General features: G+C 34.7%; 2 pseudogenes; both read left to right on the top strand.

The window, feature by feature from the left end:
• Nucleotides 1-2,452: 2,452 nt before the first annotated feature.
• LOC130714977 (signal peptidase complex subunit 3A-like) lies at nucleotides 2,453-3,308 on the top strand (annotated as a pseudogene).
• Nucleotides 3,309-16,627: 13,319 nt separating this feature from the next.
• Nucleotides 16,628-17,113, top strand: LOC130715110 (signal peptidase complex subunit 3A-like; annotated as a pseudogene).
• Nucleotides 17,114-21,688: the final 4,575 nt, after the last annotated feature.

Here is a 21,688-nt window from a genome sequence, read left to right as displayed (position 1 = left end):
ATGGTCTAGGAAAAATCAAAGAACACTAGTATTAACTTTAATGAAATAAACATTTAATTTCACGTGTATATATAATTAAAAAATAAATTCTAATAACTAAGATACCAATCACAACTTGAGAAAATATTAAAAATAATAAATGAAATAAGTACTATTATATATATCATAAATATGTTAAGCATTAAAATTATTTAATGTCATAAATTCTATTAGCTAATAAATATTTATAAAAGTATAAATTTTAATTTTTTTTAAATGACACTATATATTATTTACTATACTTTTTTATAATGTATTGAATTCTTTTAATGACATAGTTAAAATATTAATATCAAAAATAGTAAAAATTTTGATTTTATATTATTCATATTATGAATTGATTGTTAATTATACTTTATATTATTCATTTTAAGGATAATTAATAATTAATTATTGTTTGGAATTAATTAGTATTGTAAGTTATATAAAAGTCAAACATCTTTTAACTAATTTTAATACTAATATATTTTAATCATATATATGAGAAATTGATTATTTCTACAATAATAATATAAATGATCATTAATAACTAATTATAATTTTTGTTAATAACTTTTACATTATTTATTATAGAACTACTCAATTTATCGTATACTAGTACTTTTGACCCGTGCGATGCACGGGGAATATTCATTTTTGTTTTTTTTATGATTTTTTAAATATATGTTATTTTTTAAAAGATATTTTATGGATTAGAAGAAAAAAAATATTTTAAATATAAGAAATCATAAATTTGTAAATTTTTTTTAATGAATGTTTGTTTTTTGTTTTTTTGAGTTTCTATTTTTGGTTTTTATCTTTTGTCGTTGTTTTCCTAGATGCTCGATTGAAGTAGGTAACCCTTGTTGTTGATTACCTAAAAACATATCTTTTTTGTTACGCCTAATGGATCAGTAAGAAACAGATTACCTTTAGTCGGGAGTTGTACGTACTCCATTACCCATTCGATAATCTTACCATAGTGGAGCATCAAGAAAATAAGATTCAAAATAAAACTATTAAAATGGAAACAAATAAGTGAATGCAAAACAAAAGAGAAATGAAATTAGTCATTATCTTTGACTCATGCAAAATCTCAAACGTGACGGGAACAATGAAGCTAGTCATGACAAAGTATGAACTTTTACTTTATTGTCTATGTACATATGATTGTGTCTATATATAAATGTCAAGGGTGTGGATACTTTGATTGTAATTATGTGATATGTGCATTGCAAAGAAGAGCTTAAAATGTAAATCAATTTTAAACAAGGGAACGGGAAGCCAAGAGTCAAATTAAATTTAAATAAACTAATAAATAATAATTTATCACCAATTTTTTTTGTCTTTTACTCATTTACAACCATACCGTTTTTAATATAATATATATAGTATATAATTGAAAAAATCTACATGGAACAAAATAAGGAGAAAAAAGGGGAGACTCTTGAGTTTTTTTTTATTACATGGAGGAATAAAGCCCAAAAGACTCTTGAGTTTTTAGTAGGGTAGTTTAGGAATTGAGCATACATAATTAGTAAAAATATTCATGAAAGGGTTTTACATCGGAAAGATAAATTACACCCTCCAGGGATTGATCCCTAAACCTCCCTCACCCAACCTACATGTTCCCTAACTCTTACCATTTGAGTTATCATTCGAGGACAGATGATTTATTATTAAGGATGAGAATTTCATATTTTTAATATAATCATCAATGTGTGTGTGAGATATCTACTACTTCTTATTCATGAGTTTAGATTTCACTATTCCTACAAAACAACCAATCACATTACGCCATCTGTCCTTATTTTTGTTACTTTTTCAAATTTTTTTTTCATCTCCATCGTTCATCTGATTTTCTTCTTTTTCCTGATTTCCTGTTTTTTGACCTACTTCTACGTCACATGAGTGTACTCTCACCCATCCATCGCAGCTCAGTGTTTCCTCTCCAATGTCATCATCGTCCGCTGGCTACTTCTATTGCTTGCTCATCCATATCTACAGCTCAGTTTCTCATCTGCTCCCGTCAAATCGCATCTCTGCTTCATTCAATTGCATCCTCGCCGACCTTCCGTGTTCAAGGAGGTTTCGCTCGCCGAAAATGGTGGAACCAGCCATATTTCGACAGGTACCTCCATTCACTGTTATTTGTTCATCCTTCTTTCTAAAATCCAGATTTGAGTGCATTCCCAAGGAGCAAATCTCGGATGAGTAATCCTTTCGTCTGTTTCCAGTCTAAATCACTTTAAATGTTACTGATTTAATTTGATTTTTTCATCCACAATGTGAACTTGATTTTTGGAGTAAACATTTTAGGTAGTAGATTTCTCTATAAATACTCCCTATGTGGTGAAGGGAGAGTCATCTACCACCGTCGCTCTCCCTCTCTGAGCGGAGTCATCGTTGGGTCGTAACGGAAAAAGCCACCAAAATGCATTCATTCAGGTACAAAGCCAACGCTCTGCTCTTATTTGCCATAATCATTCTGGCCTTTATGTGCGGCATGTTCCTTCTCTGATACACTCAATTCCCCTTCCCCTCTGTCCAAGTCCCGATCCTGAAGATCAACTGGTTTCAAAAACAGCCCAACGACAATGACATTGAATATATCAGAAGATTTGTAGTCTCTTTTCACGTGGAACACAAAACAGGTTTTTGTATTTATAGCTGCTGAATGTTGGGTCCAGGTGGGCCAGCATCCTGCCTGCAGGTAGCATTCGAAACGGGGCGCTGTCTGCTACGCTATAAGAAATAACGTTGCGCCCTCACTAACACCAATTGGTTTTGGCGTAGTGGTAAGCGCGTGATCCTACAAGTGGTATCAGAGCCAGGTCCCGTGTTCGAATCCCACAGAAGGCATGCTGTGCAGCTAGTTTGGCTGGCAGGTGCTGGGGGGGGGATTGTTGGGTCCAGGTGGGCCAGCATCCTGCCTGCAGGTAGCATTCGAAACGGGGCGCTGTCTGCTACGCTATAAGAAATAACGTTGCGCCCTCACTAACACCAATTGGTTTTGGCGTAGTGGTAAGCGCGTGATCCTACACTGAATGTGAAACTCCAAAACATTCCTTGAACCAGATATCCTTGTGGGATGGTTCATTCCCTCTAAAAAGCATGCCAAGTTTTGGATCCACACATCAAATAAGTACCACTTCATTGATCAGGGAAGCAATTTGTGTGGTAAAGAATTCAACTTGACTGTGCACTGGCATGTTATGCCAAAGACTGGCAAAAGGTTAGCAGATAAAATAGTTATACCAGGTTACCGATTGCCTGAGGAATATAGATGATGATGCCTTCTTGTCATGTTAATGTTTTAGCTGTAACTTTAAAGAGCTAGGATCAGAGGAAAGGATTTCATGTTTTGGATGTTGGAAATCAATATGATTTTTAACTTTGAACACTTGCACATCCGAAATTTGGTTGTGAGTATTTTCATTCATCCTGCTTTCCCCTATCCCATTTGTACCTTTGTTCAACCATTTGTGTATTTTCACTGATTTCTCTGATGTCTGAAATAGCTGCAGGCTGGAAAAAGTTATCAAACTGCATTGCTTTAAGGGTAAAAGAACCTCATAAGCAGAACTGTGCAATCTTTCAATGGGTTTCCACATATCTAATGCTTTTACTGACATGGTGAATTTATTTTTTAACCTTACCTCCACATCCTTCCGTTGAAACAATTTCCCTTTTAACATGAACTCGTGCTCCAGCAAATCACTTTTTGGATCATATTCAGCTCTGCATATCAGTAAAAGATGCAATCATATCTCAGTAATTTAAAATTTGAAATGAAAATAATGCAAATAAATTAGTGATACATGTAAGTCCTTGTGAGTTCATCTAATCTAACACCATGATTGCAGAAAGATATTGAAGTGGGTAGCCACTCTGTCACAGGTATGCCACATACAGCTGCATAATTAGCATAACCATGCCTCAAGCTATATATTGCAGCTGAAGTTCATCACATATCATTAAAATTAAAACTTAAATGTATTCTATGGCTTACTTTATATAGACTAACCACTACATTATTTAACAAAATGTTTTATGTTTCCTTACTCCTTAGCTTTGAGTACCTTATAACATTCATTATGTCCTACATCTTATAATTTTCCATGTGCATATGTCCCTCATGGGGGAAATGATGGATGGAATTTTTCATCCATTTTCTAAATTTTGTGAGCATTCTCTCATGCACCTTGTCATCCATAACACTTTTATTTTTATGGTTTCTCCTTCTTTGGTTCTCAGCCCTTATCCCCATCTACCCATAGAAAATTCAGGTCCAAAAATATCACAATGTTTCAAGAAATTTTGTTGAGTAAAGCCTACTGTACATTTCAGGTTGTTGTAGAATGTAGACTGTCCAAGGAGACACCTGGTTGTTTCTGCCATTTAATGTAGAAAACTTGAACCCAAGGCAATGGAAGATAGATGTTTTAATTGAATTTTGATAGAAGGAAGTAAGATAGACATCACCACAGTATAGGATAATAGACATAGGGAGTAAGGAATTTAATTAGCTTCTTTCAAGTTATTTTTCTACATCATTGGTTGGCTACTTTCATATATTGGTTGGCTACTTTCATGTATAGTTTTGTTCTACTATTTTTTTTTAATCTTATTGAGGTAATAAAATGCTGCTGTTCCTCATAGATTCCAAAGGCCTTCAGGAGTAATTCCTTCTTCAATGCTGGGTTTGGAGGCTTTTACAGGAAGTCTTGATGACTTTGGCTTTGAAGATAATCTAAGTTTTAATGATATGAATTTGACTTAATAATGCAGTTGCTGATTTTTTCTTTAAAATCAATACCAAGTTGTTGTACCTTCTCTTTTCGGTGTTTCACTACCAAATGTGTGTGTGAGAGAGAGAGAGAGAGACATACAGACAGAGTTCAGTGACTGTGTTAAAGAATTAGTGAATTAGTTTTGATCCATTAAATTGGCATGTATATTAGGACTAAGTTTATGATGTGGATGAAGTTAAGCAGCAGCTTTTGTGTTCCCGCATTTTATTCTCATCCCTATCCTTTCAGGTTGTGCATGATAAGTGTGACTGATAATTCTTGTGATTGATTTTGGTTGAATGACTACAGATAATACAAATGGCAGAGTTTCACATAATATGGCTTCATTTGAATGAGCTGAAGTTACAGACATTTGGACATTCTCTTCAATAATATTGATGGCATTCATTGTTTGGTGTTGCTTCTTATTGCAAGCTCTTGCTATGCTTATACTTTTTGTGTCGAAAGTAACATATCCTGATGATTGTTGTAGTTCTTTCTTAGTCGATTGTAACACACATCTCTATATGTTTTAAATTTGAGTCTTCACTTCGGACAATGAAACTATATTTATATACCCTCATTCTCATTTATGTATGTAACTTATCTCTTTAAAATACATATCCTCTCTACTTTCCTTGAAGCTTGGCTCTCACTTAAAATTAGTGTAAAAAAAAACTCCAATTCAATTGTACGACAACAACAACCAAAGCTTTATCCAACTAAGGTCGGTTATATGGATCACTCGATCCATTTGTTACTAATTATTTTTAACGTAATTTTTTTCCCATTGAGATCATTGTGGTTCTTATTATGGGTTCAACTGAAAATAACATAAGGGAGTTTTTAATTTGTAAAAGAAAAGTTTCCGGATAAGTGTTTTCCTTGCTCAGTTTATCAAGTTGCTACTAACTCTTTTCAAATTAATATGTTTGCTTGCTAAATGTTATTATTTAATTTTCCATTTCTTGAATTTCTTTTTATTGGTGATGAAAGATTAATTTTACCATTCTATTTTTGAATCTTTCAATTAAATAAAAATATTCACGTTTTCAATGAATGAGTCCGAATTTTCTGATAAACAAAAAAATGAATACGTCCGATGGATGGTCTAATAATATTTTTTACCAATTGTGTTTTATTCTACTAATAAAATTATATATTTTACCATTATCTTGAATTTAAGTTGAATATATAATTGAAATTTTATAAATATATAAATTATAAAATATAAATAAATATTACATGGCACAAGTATTTAGTACTTCTTATTTGTGAGTTTGAATTTCACTATTCCTAAGAAACCACTAATTACGTTGTGCCATCTGACCTAATTTTTTTGCTCTAAGGTTGGGTACTAATTCAATTAACCAACATTTGAGCAACATATATTATATACCTTGTAAGACCCAAGTTTTTAAGCTTATGCTAAGTGAATAAAATCTTATTCACGATTAGGGTTGATGTAGTGTGAAAGGAAACCTGAACAAGAGTTTGTCAAATGAAATAGATTTATGAAGGAGAAAGTTCAGGAAAAGTCAAAGGATCTTATCGAAGTCGATTTAAGATATAGCACGATCGTTATACGCTTAAACCTAGGTCAGAAACCCTAGTATATAGCTAGTTTTCACTTATAGGCCCGATGGAAGTTAATTCCAAAAATCTTCAGAGAAATGTTAGAACTTCTCTTTTTCCATATATCACAATCGTTTCGAGGCGAAACTCTAGGATCTACGAACGTCCGAGTCCAATCATCGGAAGTTTGCCGAAACAGAAACCCTGGTATTTCAAAACCCTAGAATTACTCGACAATGAAGACTTTTTCTATTCAGAGCTTCAAATGAATATTCTACACGCGTACACCCATTTCTCTTGATGATTTCAATCTTTCTTCAGAAGGAAGTTTTCCATTCCGACATCCGATGCAAAAAGCAACTTATCGGGTAAAATAGTTTTACACCGACTATGCATTAGTTGCCAAAAATACAAGGAGACATCTTTATAGTTTTGGAATTCTTTTGCCAAAACATATCTATTAATTCACGGAGTATGACGCCGGAAAAATCAGATTCGCGAAACTTTCATTTTCCCGCGAATTTCCATCTTCTATATATAGCAAACAAGTGAGAAAAAAACACAAAACTCCTCCATTTTATCTCCTCAAGGCCGCGAGCTTCACCAAGGAAGAAGGAAGAAGAATTTTCTTCATTACTTGCTTGATCGTCGATCAATCAGTTGCTGCTTCAAGGTTTCGAGGTATAGTCGCTAATCCTTACCTCTGATCGCTTTTTCCATAGCTTTTCTGTAGACTTTTCTGAGCTGATAGTTTATGGGTTTTTGCAAAACTATCCCGAATCTTTCATTTATGATTCTAAACCTCTTCCTTATGTGCCCAAGATCACTTCTGCCGGGTTAGATTTTCCGTTATGTCGCCGGAATTCCGCCGGAATCAATTTTAGCCTAAAATACCCATTTTTAGAGTTTTTGAAGTAAAGCTTCAACCTTTAGGCTGAAAACTATCGCCTTAGCTTAGTGCTAGTAGGATTAGTTGTCATAAACGTCGTTGGTGACGTCCCTGCAAAATTTGGTTTTTGGGATTTCAGTTTTGAAATTTCTAAGTTAAAAATCATGACCAAAATACCCCTGCGACAGTTTTTGATCCGATAATTTTTCCGAGTTCAGAATACCCTTAGTTACGGCTAATGAAAGCATAGGAACCAAGTTTGATCGAAGAAAAATCGAGTCCCCTAATTACCTAAAGTGGCCGAGCCTATAGGAGGAGGAGGAGGAAAATTTCCTTTTCCGAAAACTTGTCTTTCGCGCTAGATTATCGTACCTTAGAGTATAGATTACTTCGAGTAACCTTAGTAAGTATCGATAGCTTAGTTTCGATAGATTCTGATAGTATTTCTGTGATTTTGCTTTAAAGGAACTTTTGAGGAATTTCCTGAGGAGCAACGCTTTGCTTGTGAGGAAGAGTTTGAAGTTCACCCTGGAGAATCTACAGGTGAGGGCTTCTCACTGAATCTCTAGTTAATACTTAGGGTCGATGCTTTCGACATTGTTTACTGTTTATGCACTGGATTGTGTGTGATTGGAAAATGTTTTCTGAGGCTTCGGCTGACAATGTAGATGATGCATCTACTGAATGTTTTTGATGATTGACTTACATGCTACGTGCTATGTGGGTAATTTAGGATGTGTGGTGCATGCCTTATATGCTAAGTGCTATGTGGTTATTGCTTAATATGTTGATACATGACATGTTGATTGATTGTGCTGAGTATTTATGCTTTGGTAATGAAATCTGAGTTTCTGAATGGTGAGAATAGCGGGCAGGTCATGCCGATTTTATTTTGAGAGTTTTGAGAAAGTTTGATAGGACGAATGAGATTAGGGCCTTGTTATGGTGTTTATGGATCGAGACATTCTCTGGAGTCATTTGGGGATTTGGAGATCCCGAGAACTTATAGGATTTGCGATAAGACTAAAAGGATAGTATTTTGTAAAGAAAACTCATAAGACATTAAACAACCTCTAAATCTTTAATTAATGATAATAAACTCGAAAGGAAGGCGTGGAAGTCAAATCTTAGTCTTTGGAAAACGAGAAGTGTCGTCGGATCCAATCGTTGAGGAAGCTGAGAAGTGTGAGTATGTTGATGCTCTTGTGCTGTTGGAGCAGCTATGCGTTGTTGGGCTATCCTGGGGATAAGTCCGGGAAACCGTTAGTTTCCGAGAGTGTAATACTCTGTGCTCGTTGAGCAGTTATGACCATCGGATTGAGATGAGTCGGATGATTTGGAGATCATCATGAGTTACCATGTTGTTGTGAAGGAGTGTCTTTTGTCGCAGAATCGACTTTACCTTAGGGTAAGCTTTTAGAGACATTAATCTAGCTAGAACACGTGGCGACGTGTCGAGTGAGGTCGGAGACGTTGTATGGCTAATCACTGCATTGCATGCACTCATTAAGTGGTTTAAACACGGCGAGATACCGGACCACGGCGGATTCCAAAATTGGTTATAAGACCAGGATTTCCGCGTAAGAGCGCTGTTAGGTGACTCTTAGTAGCAGACCGAAATGGCAGACCTACGGGTTTACTGCTGATCTGACTACCGCTGTCGTTGGAGTAAGAGGCACGCGGGCCGAAATGGCTCCACCGTGGCTGGTGTTAGGGCTGATCCGTTGATGTCCATCCGTTCCGGAATGCATATTGGTTGACTGGGTTAACCTGCATTGCATATCATGCAACATGCATACTAATTTAGTTGTCGAATGTGATTGTTATTTGTTAATCCTAATTGGAACATGTTAATTGTTATTATTGCTGTTAAGTTCATTATGGGATATGTAACCCTAGGATGTTATCCCTAGCTATAAGCCTAAGTGGCTATTCTATTATTTGTATCTATCCGTGCTATTATTTACGTAATTCTTTGGAGTTGACCCTCGCGTCTTCTGTGTGTGCTTTAGCGGACAAACGCCCTTTGTCAGATGTCTTTGGCGGACTAGATCATGATGGTTCACCCTTCGGGGGGAACTAGAGTTGAGATGCTGGAACAGGAGCGCATCGCGGTAGCGAGAGGATGACGGATGGTGTACATAGACTAGGTCGTTCTGGATTTCGAGTTCGGACGACGATCATGCTAGCATGTAGGTTTTAGTGCTGGTGTGAGCTCCTCAAGATGGGATTAGTGTAGGAGTAGAGTCTTAGCTCTGAACATCATTTGTTTCTTTGGGACAGGGTAGTTTCCCACCTATAGCTTTTTGTGTGGTTTCCTTATGGGAATCACAGAGAGTTGGTTGGACTTAGGAGGTCTTATTTTCAGGCCATTGGGTCAGCTTATTCTCAGTTTTGAGGGATAGTGTTGCGGACACTTACCTTTATATTCGGTTTGTACATATTGTCTACGGGCGCTACTCTTCTATTACCGTCACTGGAGGTTTACTCGTGACGAGGTTGTTACTTACAGCGGGGGCTGTTTATATATTGTATATTAATTCTATTGCTTTTCGCATTTGGGTTTTATTCAATTCAGTCTTGTCTTAGTTATTATCGAAAAAAAAAAATTCACGTTTTTCCGCATTAAGTTTATTTTTGGTTACTAAAGTGACGCCACCGAAATCGGGGTGTTACATACCTTATTTGTACCTCTTTGTATGAATTATTTGTTTATCTTTTACATGCAAGATTGAGCGGAAATCACACCGACAAGCTCCATAATAACTGTAAAGAGCGAACCAAACTTAATATTGCAATGTTAGCCAATTAATGTGTATAAGTAAATGAAACATTGATACATAAAAGGAAGATAATAAGAACATATAAGTGTTCCACTAATTAAAATTGTATGTTTTAGTAAATATATCATTGTATTATTTCATATATATATAAAATACTCAATAATTACCTTCAAAAAAATACTCAATAATTATAATTAACAATTGATTTGGTAAAAAATTACCCGTGCATCGCACGGGCAAACGGGCTCTATCCTAGTTGTATTTACACGATCAATAAACGCATTAATGCTGCTTTGGCCTCGCAACAAACCCACATGTAGCTATACCGTTGCCATTACTGTGAGGAAACTTGTCATATTAACACCTGAATGCTACTTCTATCTGTCATTTAAGTTGATTTACAATGTGCTTATGTTGGGCTAACTGAATCATTAGATAATATCTTAAAAGGTGAGATAGAATGAGCTTATGCATTCTGCCTTAAACAACAAAAGAACAAAGATTTTGCAGCTAAACTCACTTGGAACCTAAAAAAAAATGAAAATTAGCAATTTTTTTAAGGGATAAATTTTGCTACATTGAACACGTCAACTTCCCTTCGTCTGACCATTCAAACATTTCTTTAGATCTTTTATCAAGTGATTCTAGTATTATCACCTCATCAATTTCTGATGCTTAGGAAACAATTTAGGAATTAAAATGAGTGCTAAAAGGAGGAAAAAGGAAACCACATCTACAATCTACCTTTAAGTTTTCTTTCTTTGATTTTGTTTAGTTACCCCTTTTGAATCTGGTCCAAAAATTAAAGAAGCATGTTCTTTTTTTATTATTTAAAAACTTATGAGCAGCTACAGGTCTTCCTTTCCATGCATAATCTGTTCCTTGAGACCATGAGGGTGATTGCATTGGCTTACTTATCTCTCCTACTATTGGTTGTAATGTTGTTCCAATTCCAAAACTCCTCCACTGCACATGGTTTGGTGAATTTTCAATACATTGAAACTGGGTCTATGTCAAATTTTAGTCCTTCTCAAGCTAAAGAAGGTTTCAGACAAAACACAGGTGAAGGTGGTGAATATGTTCAGCATGATGAAAAAAGGAAAATCTACACTGGTCCTCTAATCATTTGCATAAGAGATAAGTGGACATTTAAATTCACAACATATGCATTAAACATTGTATAGAGAACTACAATCGGTACTATTTCAGCCTCTTCTCAAAGACAAAATTTAGACTTTTTGCTGCTAATAGAAACCTGTCATTACAAAATTGATTAAAAAATACATATAACCTCACTTTCCTCAGTTTCAAATGGGACATGTTTGACTCTCCTCCTATTCTCCTAATGTGATAATTAGTGTCTCAATCATGCCATAGTTATTACCAAAGTATATCTCATCACACTGTGCTACTTATTATTGTTAATCGATCAAGGGATTGAAGATTAATATAGTTGAGTTGATAATCTTCTACACTGAAAAACTGGGTAGTAAGATAAGAAATGGTGGGGGGAATCAATTTCATAGAACAATATTTGTATGTGAATCAATAGGATACATAGGGGTCAAACAACGAAACTTTAATCCCAGCAAATTATCTACCTTGGTGAATCCAACTCTTTTATCTTCTTTATTTCTGCCAGTACCTAAGTTCCTGATTGACCGTCGAGTTAATTATGACCGACGAGGATTTAGGAGGCGTAACTCTAGGACTCTTAGTTCTTTCACTAGTGTAGCCATGTCTTCTCGCAGCCATAGATGCTAGTGATTTTGCTGGTGGCACCCCAAGGGAGGGGGTGTAGTGCGATGTTGAAGGGTTTAACGCTGACATAGCTCGAGGGGCCTTGTATTCCTTCTACTTGTGCCCTATTACACCACACTTATAGCAAAGACTATGTAATTTCTAGAATTTCAAGAAGGCCCAAGCCTTGGGTAGAGCATCCTTGGAACCCAGAACCATGTGGGTAAGGGATTGTTGACATCTACGATGAGTCTGACCCGAAAGAAAGTCCTTAGCATAGTGCCTCCTATAATAAGGTTTTCAATCTCCAGGATTTCCTCGATTCTATTAGCTATTTTTGCGACATTTGCAGTTGACATGACCTATATCGGTAGTCTGTGGATCTATACCCAGAAGGGTACGAGGTTGGAGTGGACCTCATAGATAGAAACTTGCGGTACCCAGTACTGCAGGTTGAGTAGATGTCCCATCACATTACAGAGGGCATCGTTCATTACCCTCGTTGCATCTTCTTCATGTTGAAAAGTGAACATTAGCGAGTTAACACCCATTAAGCTCAGGGTTGTTCCAAGCTTTAGATAAGATGTTCTTGGTTTCCCCTTTGTTTAGGGTTTTGGTTAGATTATTTTCCCCATTATAGTTTTCTTTGCAATTTCCCGACTTCCTTCTTCATCGATGTGCAGATCTATGGTATCTCCATCCAGTTCTGGTGGAGCTTCCTTGTGCGGTGGTGGGTTGAGGCTCGTTGAGCCTCGAGGCTGCTCTTCGTTCAGTGAGCTCATTTGCACTCAGTCCCTTCTGATTCTAAGCGGAAAAGAGTCAAATGGTACTTGAAGGCAAGAAACCTCAGAAGTTCCCCTATTAGGGAGGTGCTGCTCCGCTAGAAGGAGAGAAAGCTCTTCTTAGATCAAGATGGGTAAAATCCTAGCAGAGCCTAAAAGAGAGAAAGTTGACGCAATTATGAGATATCCTAAGATCATCGTGCATCAGCCTTAGAAGCGTTTTCTCGGGTAATACCTCTGTGAGAGCTCCAAGAATAATCTTGGCCTCTTTTAGACCCAACATCTTGTATTTCTATTTTGTTCCCAATTGGACCAATCATGTGCCTTCAGATTTATTATATCTTTGTTACCACCCCAAAAGCTGAACTAGGAAGAATCTTCTTCGATAACATCAAATCCAACCTTTTTTTTAGATCTCCTCCTTGAAACATTTTGGGCTCTTCTAGACCCAACATTTTGTACTTTATCTTTATTTCTTCCCCAACAGGAGGAATCATTTGATCTGGGCTTATCTCTCTGCTAGCTTGGCTTAGAAGAGCCTTGGAAAACACCACCTACAACCTTACATTCAGATTTTAACTTTTTAGAGCTCCGAGAATCATCTTGGACTCTTTTAGGCCTACTATCATGTATTTCACATATATTTTCCCCCCCAAGCTTTCTAATGGCTTGAGTTTGTTTTTGTATGATCTATAGTTGAGTCTCATGGCTTCAATTGGGATGATTCTTTTTGTTTCAAGAATCCTCTTAGGCTCTTTCACATCCACTATCTTGTGGTACAATTTTTTTTCTTTCCAAAGTTTACTAATCAAATACTGAGAAACGTAATGATTGGTCAGCTCTGGAAAGAAAAAATTTGTTCAACAAGATAGTGTATGTGAAAGTGCCTAAGAGGATTCTTGAAACAAAAAGAAACATCCCAATTGAAACTATGAGACTCAACTACTACATATCAAACAAAAACAAACTCAAGCCGTTAGGAAGCTTGAGGGGAAAATAAGTGTGAAATACATGATGGTGGGCCTAAAAGAGCCCAAGGTGATTCTTGGAGCTCTTATAAATTTATAGTTGAATGTAAGGTTGAAGGTGATGTTATACAAGACTCTTCTTAGACAAATTAGTGGAGAGTTAAACCCAAGTTGAATGATTCCTCCAATTGGTGAAGAAATAAAGACGGAATAAAAGATGTTTGGTCTAGAAGAGCGCAAAATTAATCATGGAAGAGATCTAAGAAATAGGTTGAATTTGATGTTATCCAAGAAAACTCTTCTAAGTTCAGCTTTTGGGGTGGTAGCAAAAATACAACAAAGCTGAAAGCAAATGACTGATCAAATTTGTGACAAAATAAAGGTGAAATACAAGATGATGAGTCTAAAAGATTCAAAATAATTCTTGGATCTCTAAAAAAGATGCTACCTAGGAAATCTCTTCTAAAGATTCATGGAGTGAAAATACTATTTCATTTTATAACTCTACTAAAAGCTAGAGAAGAAAATGATCAGGTGAGTACTATGATGTTGATTGTACTAAACATATAATTGAAAAAATGGTACTCATGGAGACTGTCATGTCATTAGAGCCAATATATATAGCTTCATGGTCTAGGAAAAATCAAAGAACACTAGTATTAACTTTAATGAAATAAACATTTAATTTCACGTGTATATATAATTAAAAAATAAATTCTAATAACTAAGATACCAATCACAACTTGAGAAAATATTAAAAATAATAAATGAAATAAGTACTATTATATATATCATAAATATGTTAAGCATTAAAATTATTTAATGTCATAAATTCTATTAGCTAATAAATATTTATAAAAGTATAAATTTTAATTTTTTTTAAATGACACTATATATTATTTACTATACTTTTTTATAATGTATTGAATTCTTTTAATGACATAGTTAAAATATTAATATCAAAAATAGTAAAAATTTTGATTTTATATTATTCATATTATGAATTGATTGTTAATTATACTTTATATTATTCATTTTAAGGATAATTAATAATTAATTATTGTTTGGAATTAATTAGTATTGTAAGTTATATAAAAGTCAAACATCTTTTAACTAATTTTAATACTAATATATTTTAATCATATATATGAGAAATTGATTATTTCTACAATAATAATATAAATGATCATTAATAACTAATTATAATTTTTGTTAATAACTTTTACATTATTTATTATAGAACTAATCAATTTAACGTATACTAGTACTTTTGACCCGTGCGATGCACGGGGAATATTCATTTTTGTTTTTTTTATGATTTTTTAAATATATGTTATTTTTTAAAAGATATTTTATGGATTAGAAGAAAAAAAAATATTTTAAATATAAGAAATCATAAATTTGTAAATTTTTTTAATGAATGTTTGTTTTTTGTTTTTTTGAGTTTCTATTTTTGGTTTTTATCTTTTGTCGTTGTTTTCCTAGATGCTCGATTGAAGTAGGTAACCCTTGTTGTTGATTACCTAAAAACATATCTTTTTTGTTACGCCTAATGGATCAGTAAGAAACAGATTACCTTTAGTCGGGAGTTGTACGTACTCCATTACCCATTCGATAATCTTACCATAGTGGAGCATCAAGAAAATAAGATTCAAAATAAAACTATTAAAATGGAAACAAATAAGTGAATGCAAAACAATAGAGAAATGAAATTAGTCATTATCTTTGACTCATGCAAAATCTCAAACGTGACGGGAACAATGAAGCTAGTCATGACAAAGTATGAACTTTTACTTTATTGTCTATGTACATATGATTGTGTCTATATATAAATGTCAAGGGTGTGGATACTTTGATTGTAATTATGTGATATGTGCATTGCAAAGAAGAGCTTAAAATGTAAATCAATTTTAAACAAGGGAACGGGAAGCCAAGAGTCAAATTAAATTTAAATAAACTAATAAATAATAATTTATCACCAATTTTTTTTGTCTTTTACTCATTTACAACCATACCGTTTTTAATATAATATATATAGTATATAATTGAAAAAATCTACATGGAACAAAATAAGGAGAAAAAAGGGGAGACTCTTGAGTTTTTTTTTATTACATGGAGGAATAAAGCCCAAAAGACTCTTGAGTTTTTAGTAGGGTAGTTTAGGAATTGAGCATACATAATTAGTAAAAATATTCATGAAAGGGTTTTACATCGGAAAGATAAGTTACACCCTCCAGGGATTGATCCCTAAACCTCCCTCACCCAACCTACATGTTCCCTAACTCTTACCATTTGAGTTATCATTCGAGGACAGATGATTTATTATTAAGGATGAGAATTTCATATTTTTAATATAATCATCAATGTGTGTGTGAGATATCTACTACTTCTTATTCATGAGTTTAGATTTCACTATTCCTACAAAACAACCAATCACATTACGCCATCTGTCCTTATTTTTGTTACTTTTTCAAATTTTTTTTTCATCTCCATCGTGCATCTGATTTTCTTCTTTTTCCTGATTTCCTGTTTTTTGACCTACTTCTACGTCACATGAGTGTACTCTCACCCATCCATCGCAGCTCAGTGTTTCCTCTCCAATGTCATCATCGTCCGCTGGCTACTTCTATTGCTTGCTCATCCATATCTACAGCTCAGTTTCTCATCTGCTCCCGTCAAATCGCATCTCTGCTTCATTCAATTGCATCTCGCCGACCTTCCGTGTTCAAGGAGGTTTCGCTCGCCGAAAATGGTGGAACCAGCCATATTTCGACAGGTACCTCCATTCACTGTTATTTGTTCATCCTTCTTTCTAAAATCCAGATTTGAGTGCATTCCCAAGGAGCAAATCTCGGATGAGTAATCCTTTCGTCTGTTTCCAGTCTAAATCACTTTAAATGTTACTGATTTAATTTGATTTTTTCATCCACAATGTGAACTTGATTTTTGGAGTAAACATTTTAGGTAGTAGATTTCTCTATAAATACTCCCTATGTGGTGAAGGGAGAGTCATCTACCACCGTCGCTCTCCCTCTCTGAGCGGAGTCATCGTTGGGTCGCAACGGAAAAAGCCACCAAAATGCATTCATTCAGGTACAGAGCCAACGCTCTGCTCTTATTTGCCATAATCATTCTGGCCTTTATGTGCGGCATGTTCCTTCTCTGATACACTCAATTCCCCTTCCCCTCTGTCCAAGTCCCGATCCTGAAGATCAACTGGTTTCAAAAACAGCCCAACGACAATGACATTGAATATATCAGAAGATTTGTAGTCTCTTTTCACGTGGAACACAAAACAGGTTTTTGTATTTATAGCTGCTGAATGTGAAACTCCAAAACATTCCTTGAACCAGATATCCTTGTGGGATGGTTCATTCCCTCTAAAAAGCATGCCAAGTTTTGGATCCACACATCAAATAAGTACCACTTCATTGATCAGGGAAGCAATTTGTGTGGTAAAGAATTCAACTTGACTGTGCACTGGCATGTTATGCCAAAGACTGGCAAAAGGTTAGCAGATAAAATAGTTATACCAGGTTACCGATTGCCTGAGGAATATAGATGATGATGCCTTCTTGTCATGTTAATGTTTTAGCTGTAACTTTAAAGAGCTAGGATCAGAGGAAAGGATTTCATGTTTTGGATGTTGGAAATCAATATGATTTTTAACTTTGAACACTTGCACATCCGAAATTTGGTTGTGAGTATTTTCATTCATCCTGCTTTCCCCTATCCCATTTGTACCTTTGTTCAACCATTTGTGTATTTTCACTGATTTCTCTGATGTCTGAAATAGCTGCAGGCTGGAAAAAGTTATCAAACTGCATTGCTTTAAGGGTAAAAGAACCTCATAAGCAGAACTGTGCAATCTTTCAATGGGTTTCCACATATCTAATGCTTTTACTGACATGGTGAATTTATTTTTTAACCTTACCTCCACATCCTTCCGTTGAAACAATTTCCCTTTTAACATGAACTCGTGCTCCAGCAAATCACTTTTTGGATCATATTCAGCTCTGCATATCAGTAAAAGATGCAATCATATCTCAATAATTTAAAATTTGAAATGAAAATAATGCAAATTAATTAGTGATACATGTAAGTCCTTGTGAGTTCATCTAATCTAACACCATGATTGCAGAAAGATATTGAAGTGGGTAGCCACTCTGTCACAGGTATGCCACATACAGCTGCATAATTAGCATAACCATGCCTCAAGCTATATATTGCAGCTGAAGTTCATCACATATCATTAAAATTAAAACTTAAATGTATTCTATGGCTTACTTTATATAGACTAACCACTACATTATTTAACAAAATGTTTTATGTTTCCTTACTCCTTAGCTTTGAGTACCTTATAACATTCATTATGTCCTACATCTTATAATTTTCCATGTGCATATGTCCCTCATGGGGGAAATGATGGATGGAATTTTTCATCCATTTTCTATATTTTGTGAGCATTCTCTCATGCACCTTGTCATCCATAACACTTTTATTTTTATGGTTTCTCCTTCTTTGGTTCTCAGCCCTTATCCCCATCTACCCATAGAAAATTCAGGTCCAAAAATATCACAATGTTTCAAGAAATTTTGTTGAGTAAAGCCTACTGTACATTTCAGGTTGTTGTAGAATGTAGACTGTCCAAGGAGACACCTGGTTGTTTCTGCCATTTAATGTAGAAAACTTGAACCCAAGGCAATGGAAGATAGATGTTTTAATTGAATTTTGATAGAAGGAAGTAAGATAGACATCACCACAGTATAGGATAATAGACATAGGGAGTAAGGAATTTAATTAGCTTCTTTCAAGTTATTTTTCTACATCATTGGTTGGCTACTTTCATATATTGGTTGGCTACTTTCATGTATAGTTTTGTTCTACTATTTTTTTTTAATCTTATTGAGGTAATAAAATGCTGCTGTTCCTCATAGATTCCAAAGGCCTTCAGGAGTAATTCCTTCTTCAATGCTGGGTTTGGAGGCTTTTACAGGAAGTCTTGATGACTTTGGCTTTGAAGATAATCTAAGTTTTAATGATATGAATTTGACTTAATAATGCAGTTGCTGATTTTTTCTTTAAAATCAATACCAAGTTGTTGTACCTTCTCTTTTCGGTGTTTCACTACCAAATGTGTGTGTGAGAGAGAGAGAGAGAGAGACATACAGACAGAGTTCAGTGACTGTGTTAAAGAATTAGTGAATTAGTTTTGATCCATTAAATTGGCATGTATATTAGGACTAAGTTTATGATGTGGATGAAGTTAAGCAGCAGCTTTTGTGTTCCCGCATTTTATTCTCATCCCTATCCTTTCAGGTTGTGCATGATAAGTGTGACTGATAATTCTTGTGATTGATTTTGGTTGAATGACTACAGATAATACAAATGGCAGAGTTTCACATAATATGGCTTCATTTGAATGAGCTGAAGTTACAGACATTTGGACATTCTCTTCAATAATATTGATGGCATTCATTGTTTGGTGTTGCTTCTTATTGCAAGCTCTTGCTATGCTTATATTTTTGTGTCGAAAGTAACATATCCTGATGATTGTTGTAGTTCTTTCTTAGTCGATTGTAACACACATCTCTATATGTTTTAAATTTGAGTCTTCACTTCGGACAATGAAACTATATTTATATACCCTCATTCTCATTTATGTATGTAACTTATCTCTTTAAAATACATATCCTCTCTACTTTCCTTGAAGCTTGGCTCTCACTTAAAATTAGTGTAAAAAAAAACTCCAATTCAATTGTACGACAACAACAACGAAAGCTTTATCCAACTAAGGTCGATTATATGGATCACTCGATCCATTTGTTACTAATTATTTTTAACGTAATTTTTTTCCCATTGAGATCATTGTGGTTCTTATTATGGGTTCAACTGAAAATAACATAAGGGAGTTTTTAATTTGTAAAAGAAAAGTTTCCGGATAAGTGTTTTCCTTGCTCAGTTTATCAAGTTGCTACTAACTCTTTTCAAATTAATATGTTTGCTTGCTAAATGTTATTATTTAATTTTCCATTTCTTGAATTTCTTTTTATTGGTGATGAAAGATTAATTTTACCATTCTATTTTTGAATCTTTCAATTAAATAAAAATATTCACGTTTTCAATGAATGAGTCCGAATTTTCTGATAAACAAAAAAATGAATACGTCCGATGGATGGTCTAATAATATTTTTTACCAATTGTGTTTTATTCTACTAATAAAATTATATATTTTACCATTATCTTGAATTTAAGTTGAATATATAATTGAAATTTTATAAATATATAAATTATAAAATATAAATAAATATTACATGGCACAAGTATTTAGTACTTCTTATTTGTGAGTTTGAATTTCACTATTCCTAAGAAACCACTAATTACGTTGTGCCATCTGACCTAATTTTTTTGCTCTAAGGTTGGGTACTAATTCAATTAACCAACATTTGAGCAACATATATTATATACCTTGTAAGACCCAAGTTTTTAAGCTTATGCTAAGTGAATAAAATCTTATTCACGATTAGGGTTGATGTAGTGTGAAAGGAAACCTGAACAAGAGTTTGTCAAATGAAATAGATTTATGAAGGAGAAAGTTCAGGAAAAGTCAAAGGATTTTATCGAAGTCGATTTAAGTTATAGCACGATCGTTATACGCTTAAACCTAGGTCAGAAACCCTAGTATATAGCTAGTTTTCACTTATAGGCCCGATGGAAGTTAATTCCAAAAATCTTCAGAGAAATGTTAGAACTTCTCTTTTTCCATATATCACAATCGTTTCGAGGCGAAACTCTAGGATCTACGAACGTCCGAGTCCAATCATCGGAAGTTTGCCGAAACAGAAACCCTGGTATTCAAAACCCTAGAATTACTCGACAATGAAGACTTTTTCTATTCAGAGCTTCAAATGAATATTCTACACGCGTACACCCATTTCTCTTGATGATTTCAATCTTTCTTCAGAAGGAAGTTTTTCCATTCCGACATCCGATGCAAAAAGCAACTTATCGGGTAAAATAGTTTTACACCGACTATGCATTAGTTGCCAAAAATACAAGGAGACATCTTTATAGTTTTGGAATTCTTTGCCAAAACATATCTATTAATTCACGGAGTATGACGCCGGAAAAATCAGATTCGCGAAACTTTCATTTTCCCGCGAATTTCCATCTTCTATATATAGCAAACAAGTGAGAAAAAAACACAAAACTCCTCCATTTTATCTCCTCAAGGCCGCGAGCTTCACCAAGGAAGAAGGAAGAAGAATTTTCTTCATTACTTGCTTGATCGTCGATCAATCAGTTGCTGCTTCAAGGTTTCGAGGTATAGTCGCTAATCCTTACCTCTGATCGCTTTTTCCATAGCTTTTTCTGTAGACTTTCTGAGCTGATAGTTTATGGGTTTTTGCAAAACTATCCCGAATCTTTCATTTATGATTCTAAACCTCTTCCTTATGTGCCCAAGATCACTTCTGCCGGGTTAGATTTCCGTTATGTCGCCGGAATTCCGCCGGAATCAATTTTAGCCTAAAATACCCATTTTTGAGTTTTTGAAGTAAAGCTTCAACCTTTAGGCTGAAAACTATCGCCTTAGCTTAGTGCTAGTAGGATTAGTTGTCATAAACGTCGTTGGTGACGTCCCTGCAAAATTTGGTTTTTGGGATTTCAGTTTTGAAATTTCTAAGTTAAAAATCATGACCAAAATACCCCCTGCGACAGTTTTTGATCCGATAATTTTTCCGAGTTCAGAATACCCTTAGTTACGGCTAATGAAAGCATAGGAACCAAGTTTGATCGAAGAAAAATCGAGTCCCCTAATTACCTAAAGTGGCCGAGCCTATAGGAGGAGGAGGAGGAAAATTTCCTTTTCCGAAAACTTGTCTTTCGCGCTAGATTATCGTACCTTAGAGTATAGATTACTTCGAGTAACCTTAGTAAGTATCGATAGCTTAGTTTCGATAGATTCTGATAGTATTTCTGTGATTTTGCTTTAAAGGAACTTTTGAGGAATTTCCTGAGGAGCAACGCTTTGCTTGTGAGGAAGAGTTTGAAGTTCACCCTGGAGAATCTACAGGTGAGGGCTTCTCACTGAATCTCTAGTTAATACTTAGGGTCGATGCTTTCGACATTGTTTACTGTT

The sequence above is a fragment of the Lotus japonicus genome, chromosome 4, assembly GCF_012489685.1.
Source record: "Lotus japonicus ecotype B-129 chromosome 4, LjGifu_v1.2".
Lineage (NCBI taxonomy): Eukaryota > Viridiplantae > Streptophyta > Magnoliopsida > Fabales > Fabaceae > Lotus > Lotus japonicus.
The sequence above is the reverse complement of the archived record's forward strand: the minus strand, read 5'-3'. Positions and strand labels throughout refer to the sequence as shown.